The sequence below is a fragment of the Lepeophtheirus salmonis genome, chromosome 5 (genome assembly GCF_016086655.4).
Source record: "Lepeophtheirus salmonis chromosome 5, UVic_Lsal_1.4, whole genome shotgun sequence".
Classification (NCBI taxonomy): Eukaryota; Metazoa; Arthropoda; class Copepoda; order Siphonostomatoida; family Caligidae; genus Lepeophtheirus; species Lepeophtheirus salmonis.
The window spans coordinates 45,129,688-45,144,594 of NC_052135.2; positions in this window are offsets into that span (position 1 = coordinate 45,129,688).

Below are 14,907 nucleotides of genomic sequence, written 5' to 3' on the forward strand. Positions count from 1 at the left end.
TGATAAAGAAGTAATCTCTATTAATAAAAAATTGTGTCTGTCTGTCTGGATGAATATATAAAAACGAATCACCGCGTGCACTTTCTATAGTACTTTATGATGTATATCAAAAATTGTGATAATAATCGTGGGTGTTTTGTGTATATTTAAGAAAGAACCCGAGAATTAATATGGTAATCCTGACAATAAGAAGAATATTTGGAGGAGGGGAACTAAAATCAGCTGTGACAAGGGATGAAGGGGAGAAGGAAATAAACAAGGGTAAGAATGTTAGCAAGGAGGACTATGATGTCGATCTTCAATTCCACTTTTAGTCCAACAAAGACTTACCAGGTGTAGAAAAAGTACTGAGTAGCCATTAAAAAACTCTATATTGATCAGGATTTTGTTGTACATAGAAAATTTTAATTTATAATATTTTTTATTGTAACAATGTACATTAATAATGAATCTGGCTACCAACAGTCCCAACGACAGCCTCTAACAGCCTCCGGACCCCTTGCAAACAAGATACTTCATTAGTGGTTAACGGAGGTTTTCAGGACCTCAATATTCGGGTGGCGGACTTAACAGCCTTCTTCTCAATTTACCAGTAAATGGAGTAATCCAGTGGACTCAGATCTGGGCTCTGAGGTGGGCAAAAGTTCTTAGACCAGAAGTTCATGGCTTTTACCAATGTACTATTGTACAATACTAGCAGAATGGGCCGGAGCCCCGTCCTGCTGAAATATGTAAGTGGCCTTATTAGACTTATTTATGGTCTTGGTGGTCTATGGGACCACTTTTTCCTTCAAAACCATCAAGTAGTCGGCCACAGATAACCGGTATCCAACAGGAAATCAGATTGGATGATTTTTTTCTCCCCTTGATGCAATAACCCCCAACATCGTCACAGAGGTGGATGTTTGGTATTGGTGACTGTCCTGATGTTGTTATCAGGTTTGCCAAAGCATACTACCCGATCCTTTTGCTTGTTGTAGACGGGGGCAATGGTAAAGGTATTTTCATAAGAAAAAAAATTACCCAGTTGCTGTTGTGCTTCTGATACTTCAATAGTTGTTAACATCGCTTAAGATGGAGTTCTTTTTTATGTTGGAACAAGAGTGGCCTCTCAATTCTTCTAAGGGATATTCATCCGGCCTTTCGGATGTCCTTGCCACAGTATTAAAAAAATTAAATTTTTTGGAAATTATTTTTAAAAAATGAAATTAAATAAAACACCTCCATACTTTACAATTAGCTATTATTGCAGCTGACAATTTAAACCAATCAGCAACAAGAAGGAAATAACATCATTTTCTTCTACTGAGTGTCGACTCTTTCCCTATAGTCCTTTACATCTAAGAAGTGTTCTGAACTTTGATTGGTTGAAATAGCCTTAGCCCTTGTCAAGCATTGAACAATTCTGAACAATTATCGAATAAAAATTCCGTAGTTGGGATGAATTGGCTAACTATCAACTGATTATGGGCCTATTTTCTGTTTATATTCTTTTGAAAAGTTGCAGAATAGATTAAAGGTACGGAATTGTTAGAAAAAGATTCAATTTTTACCACACTAACATAAAAATAGTGTTCATTTTCTTGTTCGTTTTTTTCATTTACAAATATTCATACAATTTTTTTTCTTCATTATGGATATAATTATTATTATCTTTGAGAATAACAAAAATATATTTAATAAATATTGAAAAATTATGGATCTGATTTTGTATGTACAATTATCAATTTTTTTGTACATTAATTATTTTCTATAAAATATTTGAGAATACACCATTTGCAAATCCCTTGACTATGGAATAATCGTGTATGAAATAGGTGTTTTAGGTTGGGACAGACTGCAATTTTCTATTTATTTATTCATTTCATATTTTTATAAGAAAATATTTTATTAAAATTTGGATCTCATTGTCACATTGATACTCACTTTTCCAATGGTTTTTAATCAATTATCTCTCTCCTTGAGATTCGATGGGAACTTAGATATTCAGATTTAAGCATTTCTTAAAAATAATATATTAACTATACCATTTATCTTACATTCAAGAGATTTAAAATATCAAATTATAGAAAAGAAGAAAGAAATGTTACTCAATCAGACAAAAAAATTTATCTTTTTTTTATGTTGTCCCTGGTCATTTGATTATTAAAATAGGTATATTCAACACAACCTATGTTGAGTATTTGAGATAATACAATGTTGCTCTGTATGTAGCACAACAAGTTATCATGTAGTGAAATGAACAATTGTAATTAATGGAACGACTTCTGCCCCATTTATAATGCAAAGGTCAGAGCAAGTTTGCAAAAAATGCATAATACAATAAAGTCAAGCATATTTCAATAACATGTTCACATAATTCATCAATAATAATATTAAAAACATTCTTGCAAGCAGAAGTTTAAACAAAATAAATGCTTTAAACTAACATATACAGATTCAATTAAGAGGAATTTTAATGCAGAGAGATAAAATTATAGTAATGAAATATCCCTAAGTAGCCGTTAGCTATTTATTAAGTAGGTGAGAATTCGAGGTTGTGCGGAGTAAAATCATAAAAAAGCAATTCACTCAACACGGTCCTATTACATTAACATAAAATGTACATTGTCACGTCGAAGAACCTTTATTGTATTTCTCAGACTCCCGTCCACACGGCAACGTTTTCGAAGCGATGATGTATCTTTTTTATTCGAATTCAAAAAGTATTGTGGCTAAGCTGTTAACGAATGTTGGTGTACATAATGGGAATCTAATTTTCAGTAGAGTTGACATGTTTGTAATGAACACACTAAGGTTATAAATGAGAAAAAGATAAACGGTTGCGTGTGCTCCTTTTTTCTTTTTTTAATTGTTAAATGGATTTTCGTGGTGTTAACATCTCTTTCTGAAGTATACATTCTCGCCTAGGCTTGGATTTAATTTTTTTAACGTTTAATAAAATAATTATATTTGAATTTATATATAATTAGAATGAGCAATGCAAACCTCCGCCTATGGTCATTTTTCCTGAATTAAAGTTTTTGTGATATGAAACATCTTTATTAAACCTACATAAAAACAGCTATTTCAGCTCTGTACTTCAATGTGTTTTAAAGTTATTATCAATTATGCATTTTGAACATTTTGTACTAGCTTGAAATTTGAGAATGGCCTCTAAAAAGATATTATGACCTATGATTGTGATCATAAATAATCTAAATACATAGTGCAATAAAAACTCATCAATAACTTTTCCTGTAACCCCGGTGACCAACAAACAAACAAACAGATGTAAAAACATAAACTATTGAATTATTAATTATTCAATAATTATTTACAACTTCTTAACAAGATATAATTCGAATTTAACCAATCAACGTTGAGAACACTGATTAAGGTAAAAGAACCAGGAAAATCGATAGGTTATTTTTTTGTAAGAAGGCGAGGAGGAGGCGGGAGCGAGACATATGGTTTTTTTCAAGTCACTGTAAGCAACACAAATGATGGTCGTACATCAAAACATTCTGGGTACGATTATGCTACAAAAATGTCAAACATACCAAAGGAAATGTCAAATTGTACCAGGCAAAACTTAGTCCAGACTAGGCCAGAAATATATATAGCAGCCTATGTAATGGACTGACTAATTGTAACGTCAAGCCCGAAGTATATAAAGGGTTTTTCATTAACAGCGCTCACATTTTATTTTTAAATAAAATTAAAACGGTTTGAGATATCGACAATTTCTTTATTTGCCATTAAAATACATTCAAGTTAATTTATGAATGAAATTCGATGTCGTTTGAATGGCCACCACGTGAACATTCTACGAAGTCCAATCGTTGAACCCAATTTTTGACTACTTTTCCGCATAAATTGGCTGAAACTACAGCAATTTTGCGTTGAATATTTGTTCTGAGCTGTTCTAACTTCGACAGATTATTGGTGTAGACCAGGGCTTTCACGTGACCTCAAAGAAAATAGTCTAGAGGCGTTAAATTGCACAGGCGAGGCGGCCAATTGACTGGTCCATTTCTGGAGATAAGGCGCTCGCCAAACTTACTCTTCAATAAATCGATTGTAACATTTGCTGTGTGTGAAGTGGCACCGTCTTGTTGAGACCACATATCGTCCAAGTACATATCTTCCAATTCAGGGCAAAAAAAAAGTCGGTTATCATGGTGCGGTAACGATTTCCATTCACAGTAACGTGGTGATTGTCATCGTCGACAAAAAAAGTACGACCCAATGACACGACCAGCATTCAATCCACACCAAACAGTAATTTTTTGGGGATGAAATGGCGCCTCATGAATCACGTGTGGGGTTTTCCCGGCCCAATAGCGCATATTTTGCTTGTTAACAAAGTCATTGTGCCAAAAATATGCCTCATCGCTGAAGATGATTTTACGTTGAAAATCAGGATCATTTTCGAATTTTCCTTCAGCCCATTTTACGAATTCCTGACGTTTGAGGTGGTCAAGCGGCTTCAGTTCTTGTGTCAACTTGATCTTATACGGGTGTAGGCCGATATTTTTTCAGAAAATTCGCCACAACGATGTCACAGAGATGCCCGACGATTGAGAACGGTACGTAAGAGACAAATTTGGATCATCTTGAATTGATGCGCTTGCGGCAGCAATATTTTTTACAGTTCGTGCATTTTTTTGTCTCACTGGGAGAGGAACATTATGTAGCGTGTATGTGGACCCAAATTTTTTCACCAAATGTTGAATTGTTGATTTTGCAGGGCGATTACGTTGACCATAAATTGGCGTTAACGCTCTTAAAGTTTGGATCAAAGACTCACCACTTTTGTAATAAATTTTAATAATTTGCAAGCGTTGCTCGAGTGTGCACTGCATTATATCATTTCATTTCACCATATTATTTAATTAGATTTGATTTTATTATACTCTATCATAATATTTTATTATATTTATCATAAGTCGATAATATTGGGCTTTTTTTTAGCCACTACTCGAAACCAAACAAATAAATAAATAAATCAGTTGATGGCTAAAATTTGTAATAAAAAACACTCTCATACATTGGATATAAAGGTTATTTGAATTGTAGCTAATCTCCTTGCTTCTAAAATAGTAATTACTTATTAGAATTACTCAAATAGTTGACTTAATAAATCTAATTTCAGAACATTTTTGACACAACCTTACATTGCTTGTTTATTAAATATTTCCTTGGAAAATTAAAAGTTAGACTAGAAAATCAATCAAAATCAGGGTTTGTGATTTTTTATGATTTTTTTAATCAAAATATTCAGAGGTCCTAATAACGTAGGATCAAGGTGTAACAAATTTCCATATTTCAAATCATTAAGTTTATAACGAAAATTGAAGGGTAAATTGAAAAAAATATAGTGGTCTGAAGATTCGTTTTGAATAATTATACATAATAATATTCATCTACTACCACTTTGTGAAGAAGCATTGCCGGATAGTCAAATAACTCATTATAATTATATTCTTGTTACTTTGGAGTTTACATATGTGGCTAGGTCTGGAGTTTTGTTAGAAAGTCCCTGTTAGCCCTGGTTTTGTTTAATTATTTTTTTATTATTAAAAATTAAAAAATATTCAAATATAATTCATAAAAATATCAAATCACAAAGGAAAATTAAGACATATTTAGGCATTTACCGGTTGAACTAATTATAGTGATCAATGATGAGTTACAAATGATTACCAAGATTTTCAAAGTCCAAAGGCATTGATGCAATATCCTTTTCGGACTCCTTTTTATAACTTATGTTAAACATTTCCATATATAGTTTGATTAAAAACTCCAGCATAACAACTTTCCTACCGTTCATTTATTAGCTCAGATGATTGTATCCACTGTTTAGTAACGGCTCAGAAAAGAGCTTCAACGTGTTGATTATTATATGGATGTGTTATTTGTCTCAAATTGATCTGTCTAATTTCTAAATTACGTTAATCAATTCACTTAAAGAGATCCATGTGGTAGGTAAACTACTGTTACAATCATCCGAAGTGTAATTTAAAAAGTGATCCATCGACTGTTTTGGTGAAAACTTTTTTAATGGTGTAAAGTAGTTTTTAATATTTGAAGCAGACCTCTGGACAATCATTATTTTTGTTTTCTTTGTGACGCTTCTGGAGAGGCTGATTGAAAGTACAGGAGACTTTTTATTTTTCGTTGCATCCAAAGTATATTTGCTTATAGCTCGCTTACTTTGTTTTCCATAGTGATAACTTCATCTGCATTCAATACACTCGAAACATGGAGGGTTTTTACATGGAGGCTTTTGGAGCAAGCACATTAAACGGAAGGAATTTTAAAGGCTTAATTAAAGCTCTTTGCTGTGAGGAGGATTTGAGTCTTTTGTTGGGGAATCCGTATTTTTTGCCCCTCAAAGGAATCCATCCCTTAAGGAATAGATAGAGTTGCAGACCTGGTATACTGTGAGTGTATATTTTCTATTGCTACTATGAGTATTATTGGTCTCTCCGATAGGTCTCCTTTTTGTAATTTGTGGATTTTATGTATATTTTTGAGTTGAAAAACGTAAAAAGGATTGATAATTTGATTTTTTCCAGGAGTTGTCTTCTCTTTGACGTTATCCAACTCATTATACGTCATATTGTTGTTATTAACAAAACCCCTATAAATGCAGAAGCGACTTATAATGATTCCAGGTTCTTCTTTAGGCAAAATACACGCAAGCACTATTTCCTGTATTTCCCCATAAATAAGTTATTTAAAAAAATGAGTTAAAATAACTTTTATCTTTGACAAGTAACCTTTCAACCACTACTAAAACCATAAAATACCCATATTCTGTTCAAACTTCATGATGAATTATAATATATGATAAATTCGTTTAATATTAGTTATGAGAAATATCTAAACATATTTGTTTGTTCCATCCCCCAAGAGAGAACCTCCAAGTGTGAGTAATAGTCTTTATTTGATTTAATAATTAACTGAAGGTGACTATTACTCGACTTTTATTGAATATGAATATTGCGTTGATAGTAGGTATATAATTTATTTTGTTTTGTAAAGTAGTTTTTCGATGAATATCTATTTGCAAATTTGCATTGACTTATACAAGATGTCTTCTGGTTACGGACCCGGGAATAAATGACCTTCTTTGGAACTATTTCAAAAATCACCTACAACATCTGAAAAAAGAATTCCTTGCTAAATGCAAGTACTGTAAAAAGAACTACAGGGTATAATAGTTTAGAAATCTTATATTCGAAAATGTCAAAGCCAATCCCAGGAAACAGAAGAATGTTAAGATCAAGATTATAAAATTTATTTTAAATATTTAATTCCACTTAATCTAATTTTCATGTGCAACTATGCAATTTTACATATACGTAGTTGAAGAAAAACAACTAATTCCACGCCCATCTTTTTTCTTTATCTTACTATAATTGAGAAAGCTGAAATCTCTTTAATTTCCCTTATTTTTATCCACTTTTTATGGAATAAGATAAATTTTACACCCTCTTTGATTATTTCTATCTACTCTCCACAGGTTCTGTCGCTCAATCATCCCATAAATTAAATTCCCAGGATTTAAACACAAAATTGAGCTAACAAACTTTGAAAAGTTATGTTTCAAACTCCTCTACAAGCACCACTTCTTATAGTATATTTATTTGTAGGAGTCTAGCAACTTTATATAAATTTGTTATAAGAACTTCAGCAAAATCAAATATTTAAAATTAATCAAGAAATTGCAAGGATGACATTTGCTACGAATTTACCTATTCGCCTTGTTCAGCACCCCCAGTTCTGCAAAATAGTTCATACCCTCAGTTAGACTATATTCCTCAGTGAAGAAAAGATATTGCTCATAAGTATTTAGTGTGTCTCTGCAAAGGAGTATAAAAAATGTAAAGATATTCTGAATAATGGAACAGTATGTATATCCATCAATGGTTTGTCGAACATCCATAAATAACCTATAATATGCGTCATTCTAACAAAATCAACTGGTTATTTTTTCTTACTTGAGATATAGACACCTCAAAAAAATAATACACCGCTGAATGTCTCCTATATTTCGTTCAAAATTTAATAACATAGGCTAAACATGATTTCAATTGTCATGTAGGAAGTGTTGTAACGGACAATGCAGCTAATATAAGCAAGATAAGAAATTTGCTAAGAAAATCAAAAGAGTCTGAGAGCTTTGTTCTTACATAGGAATGCACAACTCACGCATTAAATCTTTTAGCTCCTGAACTCTAAATTGAAGATGAAAAAAGTAAGTTAGTCCATGTCTTTAAATATTTTCGGAATAACCACTATATCGGAGCAGGATATTGACAGGAAGGTGATCGATTTCTCATTATACTCCAAGAAAAACGATGGAACAGAATGTCAAATTGTCTCGAGTCATATATAAATTACTGGTCCATTCTAATCAAGATATGTGAAGACGACAAAGGGAAGTTATGGTCAAAATTAATCTAATAATAAATTGTACATTTATTATAACTCATGATCAATTTGCATTCAAGTGAAAATTTATATAAAAATGAATTAAATCAATGATTTTTTTATTTAAATCAAATGTCTTAAATCACGATTTAAATCATAAATAAAATCAACTTGATTTAAATTAGCCAACCCAGATCAAAATTAACCTTTTTTTTACGGCAAATGTTTTTAAGTTGTAATATAAGATTTATTCTTTAGTTTTAGTCAAAATATAGAACAATTAGAAAAAAAAAATTGTTGGCATCTAAATACGATCTTTAATTTTACTCGATTTTTTATGGTGAGGCACATTTTTTAGGAATTGTTAATCAAGATAACTTACTAAATTATTAATCTTTCATATTCTATAATGTTTTTCAATTGAACGTTTTCACCTTCTGACAGTTTGTTCATACATATAATCAACTCAAAATATTGCAAGATTAGAACTCCTGAGGTTCCAAGGATGCACAAGTGAAGGGTTGATAACAAACCAACTTTGGTCCAAATATATATCCAACCGTAGTTGAATAAATAATTACCTTAATTTATGAAAAATATTGGGCTAAAACCCCATGTTTTTATAAGAATTGCCTATTTTCATAATAGGTATAATTTGTTGATAGAAGTTGACGATAATTCGTCAAAGAATACATGACTATATACAACTAATATTGAAATCGAGTATGATAGAAAGGGGACACTGGAATAGATCTACTTCAGCTAAGAACCTAACACGTCGTTAGCCTTATTGTATCACAAAACCTTTACCACAAAAAAAGAGGCCCAAAATCATCTGGTAGTTAGCCAAATAAGTAAATCATATCAACTGGCATTTATCTTTTATATGCTCCAAGACTATCGCTGTCATATTATTTCTTCTCCATTTTTAAAATGAATGACATATTATTAAAATCTACATATTTTTTTTTATTTAATACTTTATTATAATATTCCTTGATAATATTTAATTAAAAGAGTAGTTATTATATTATCTAATTGCAGAAATATTCTTCTTCTTTTGGAAAGGGAGAATATGTATAGAATAAATTATTACTTTGTGTATATATTTAAAAGAATACATTATAAAATAACCATGACGTATTAAGCGAAATTGACAGCTGACAACAAAATACATAGGGTATTTTTTGTGTTAGCGAGATAACGGTGAGCTAAGCTTTAGGTGAAGTCACTGGAACTTTTTAATTAAACTACTTAAACTTATCAAAAAATACAATTCAAAATTATCTCAAGACTTTTTCCCGTACCAGTAATAGTTATATTAAGATTGATTAGCCTCAAATGTTTTTACATACTACTATCTACATCATTCTTTGGTCCCTCTTTCAGTTTGGTTATTTGTTTAAAATCAAATATTTGTAATTTAACAAATTTTGAAATAAATAATGTATATATATATGTAAGTACTAGAATTCGAATGATTGTAGACCGTAGGTAGGTTGTATGCTCATAAAAGTTTTATTTTACGGTCATTCATAGAGAAGTTGTAAATTTAAGTACCTTATATTTTTTTGTCACAAATAAATGAATGTGTCATTTTGTTAATTTATATTTTGTACTTAGATATTATTTGTTTGACAGAGGAATTTGATGAGGCAAAAGTGTAGTATTGACTTATATGTACAACTTTCTGCTTTGAAACAAAAATAATTTTTACCTAATACGTACATATAAAAATATGCGTGTATGTAGAACACAGACAGAATTTGCCACTTTCCAAAAAATAAACGTTTTAACATATATTTTACCTGTCTTCGTACTGTATCTACCGAATTTTCCGGACTATAAGTCACACTGTAAAAAAAAAAATTATACATGAGCAACTAATGTACAAGAAGGGCCCTAGGGGCCCTCTATCCAATCAAAAACTCACGGGATCTCAAATTGTAAACAATAATAGAAAGTCGAATTTCTGTCAAACAATTTAAATTACTCTACGGCATCATTTCCTTGTTTTATAAACTTTTCTTTGAGCCACTATTCTTCCCATTTCATAGTGGTTTCCATCATAATGATCCTTTCAAATCATATGGAGTTTTTACCGTGATACTAGCACCGTACCTCTGTAGAGAAGTCGTGCTGTACAGAAATAGCTTCCTTATCTATAGCTGAGATACAACAGTAAAAACTTAAGGTAAAATTCGAACCTATAATATAAAAGTATAAAAAGACGGCGAATAGATTATGTGCAAAAATCTATATGCGGAGAAAATGTATGAAGGAAAATTACGAGTCCGGTAACTTTTTTTACTGTTATTACAAAAGAACTTGCAGTAAAATTAATTTACCGTAAACTTAAAAATTTCAAAAATCAACAATTATGAATAAAAAAATCGAAAAAAAATTCAAATATTAAATTTTTTATTAGGGGGGACTACATCCCCTCCACCCCCTGAGGACGCCCCTGTAGTAGTATGTTATTGTTTTATTCATTTAATTTATTACTAGGAAGCAGTATTCCCATTCCGGCCAAATTTACTAAATTACCACATTTGGGGTAATTTACCCTATTCATCAACCACTGGGTTAGATCAAGGGTAAGGTTAGACCATCATTAATCGGGCTTGCTAGAATTTTCCCTCCAATGTATTTTACCAACTGCTGGGTAAGACAGACAGATTTTGACAAAACACGCAACCACTCATAGCCTACATATCACGTCACTAGCGCTAGAATTTTCAACTTGATATATAGTACCGACTGCTGGGGAAGAAAAACAGATATTGACAAAAAACACAACCAGTATGATGTCAATTATATAAACGTGGTAGAAGTCAAACATCAGTCGACCCCGCCTTATGGTATAACATTGTATTTCTATTAACCTTGGGTTAGATGAATGAAAAAATTCCCTCTTTGAATATTCTATATTTGATGTTACTTATACTTATAGTCCGAAAAATACATATTATATTTATCGTATTACTGTATTTATTTAATGAATGCTAAATATGACATGAGAATATGTTTGTGTTTTTTGTTCTGCTTACTAGGTCAAATTAGGGTAATTCAAATCCTTCCCCTTACTTAACCCCTCCCCAAGCTTACAAATACGTAAAATTAAGACTGCTTCTACTGTCTACTTTTATTATAGATTATTAAGTAATATCCTTTTAAAATTACAAATGTCTTTAAGTCAATGGAAAATGTATGAAAGTGAGAATAAAAAGGCAAATTAGGAATTTGCAGTTCAACTACAAAATTACGTAATCTACAAGAAATGCAAATATTAAATACCTAAATATTTTTAATTTAGCGAAAAATTTTATATATTGGATATATTACATATATTTTACTTCATGTCAATAAATAGACAAGTCATGAGGTGAAACAGAATAAAAACAATCAGTTATATATGGCCATACATACCTAATAACGAAAAACTTGGCTTCAAAAAATAAAACAAAAATCAATGATAATACAAACCTATTTCATGACAAATTCTTTTTTTTCCTCAGATCATAATCGAAATAAATTCGACAATAAGATTAAAATTTATACATTGGAGGCTGCATTAGTTATAATTATTTAAATACATATTTATAGGGATATACAATGTTCAAAAACTACATAGTTAACATCTCCCTCTAAAGAAGAATTATCCTCTATCTTTGGTGCAAAGTGGGTAAGGAGACTATATTAAGTAAAATCATTGATTTTACTTAAAATTTAGTATTTTATAAAGAAATGTTCTTTGCACTAGAAATAGAGAGCAGAATTGACTTTAGGAAATATTTTCTAAAATGCGTCTAGGAATTTTCTTTCATTTTTCTCCCCACATTAATTCGCGACTTTATTTTTATTTTGCAGCAGCTTGGTTGCAAAAGTTGTGATATTTCTTTCATTATTTAAAAAATCTAGTCAATTTCCTTTACAAAACAAAAAACGATATCTAAATTGCATTTATGGTTTTTACTGAAGTGCGCCCCAAAGAAATGGGAACTTTTTAGGTTTAAAAATAGTGCGTACATTTAAGTTTGAATGTATAAAACTCTAGATTGTTACAAACTTTTTAAGACATGATAAACTCCTTCATTCTGCCCGCTCTTGCTCATATGAGTCAATCAATATTATATTATTTAATTATTTTTGGGTGTATTTATACTGTTTTGTCAGTAATGAAGTCATGGATCTTATGTATTTGTTGTTCGCTTCCAACCCACTCTCAAAAAATTATCCTACTCCTGAATACCTGTTTTGTTCAATCAATTGTACTGATGTTAATCCAACTATCATCACCAAAGCTGCAAAGAATTAGGTGATAAAATGCAATAAAATACCAACATCTTGTAGTTTGGATCTTTGTTTTGTTTATGTACACGCTAAGAAGAGCCTATAGTCTCTTTAGAACCTCGCAGAATGCATTCCTGTGACAATCTACATGGTAGAGGTGCTGTTTTTTGCATTTGATTTGCACTTGAACTTGTGCTAAAGTTAGTGAGTTATCTTTGAGTTTGTCAACCGACAGCATCACGTCTAGCCCAGTCCACTGACTTTGGAAAGTAGAACTTGGCTTGTAGGTTCCCGTATTTAGAAGGTAAGGACTTTATTGGGACCTTTTCCTTGGCAACTTGTTATCTTACTCTTGCAATTGCTCGAAAAACTAGCTATTCATCTTTCTTATCGAGCGAAAAACCAGGCTCTTTCCTCGCTCGCTCCCTAAGCTCACCAACAGTCAATGTAGGACAGCCTATGAGTCTCATGAAATAGGAGAAACTCCTACAGCTCAGTGAGTGGGATGTGGTTACAGTATGTTATTTTCATTCTATTGTAGGTATGAAATAGTAAAGTTATATAGTTAACTGATTCTAGTTGAAACTACCACTATAAGGCATTTTAGACCGGCGAAGCATATTTTGAACGATTTCTTGGGCTATTTTGGGCCTTTACTAGTAATTTCCTGCAACTATTTGAAAAAAGCACACATATCTTAAATATAGGCTCGTGTAAATAAACTACAGACTGTGTGTGTCAATTGATTTAAAAATGCATTAAAAAATTTATATATATTAATTTAAATATAGTTATAATATTATTCCTTCAATAATGCTATTTTTAATGTTGAGAGTTCACCTCTTTATAGCATTAATTCATTTTCTTCCCCAAAATCATACAACAGACAGATGATATTAACAAGGGTTATAACTCAATAACACCATAGGTTTCGCTCCTGCCTTCTCCTCGCCTTCTTACTAAAATCTCACCTTTATACGTAGTACCATGCAATGCAACTCACTCATAGCTAGAGAATGGATTTTTGTAGTGAAAAAAATACTGTTTACAAATAGGAAAAGGTAAAACAGGTGGTCCTATCGTTCTTCTTTATTTTATGCTCAATTTTTTACAGATTGTCCACGTGACAACATCTCGCTCTACCTACTTAGGGGGAATTTTTTTAAATGCATAATGTAATAATAATTGTTTTAGGAAGATTTCCTAAGGAGAAAAATTACCCGAAAGAAAATTGACCAAGGCCAAACATTGTCACGAAAAAGCCTAACTTTTAGTTAGCTTTGAACATACAAAGTAACTGAACCTATGAAACTCTACAAATTGCTGCTAAATACATATTCTTTTGTCCTTTTGAATAGTGCATAATTGAAAAGAAAGGAGAATGGTAAAGATTAATATCTATTTTTAACTTTTGATTAAAACATTATCATCTTTATTTTCATTCACAAATGCATATGCCTTATACCCTTATATTTAGGACTCATAAAAAAATACGTAGAATAAAAAAAAACTAAGCTGTGTGTCTCAATTGTTTTTTTGTTAAAAAGCTTCCTTAGTTTAAAATTTTCAACATTTCAAAAAAATATTGAAAGTATTTATCTTTATTTTTCCCGCAAAACATGTAGATTCAAACACACAAATGTGGGTTTTTTTACTCCCAAAAATTATATATTATGGAAAAATATTTCAAAACTCCAGAGTTGTTCACAAAAAATGAAATTTTTTGGAAAAAAAAATATAAAATTAAATTTTAAATATTAAATTTTTTGGTGACTAATTTCAAAAACTTGTAACTATTCACAAAAAAAAAAAAAATTTGCAAGGAATTTTCAAAAATCCATAGTTATGAAAATCAAAAATCCAGAGCCGTTCAGAATACACTGAATTTTTTTGGAAAATTTAATCAAATTTTGAATTATCTAGTAAGAATCAAAAATTCCTTTAATTTTGGAGGGGCTACAGCCCCTCCAGCCCTCCCTCTACGGAAGCCCATGAAAGACATTCACTGAGGACCCAATCTACAACAAGCAAAATGACCAGGTGATTTGCTTTAGTAATACCAGCAGCAACATTAGGACTGTCTCCAAGACGAAACATTCAGCCTTTTTGATGATGTTAGGGACTAGAGCCTCAATGGAAGAAAAAAAAATAGTCTTGCAGGCTTGGAGTAGAAGGCCAATGTTTTCCTTC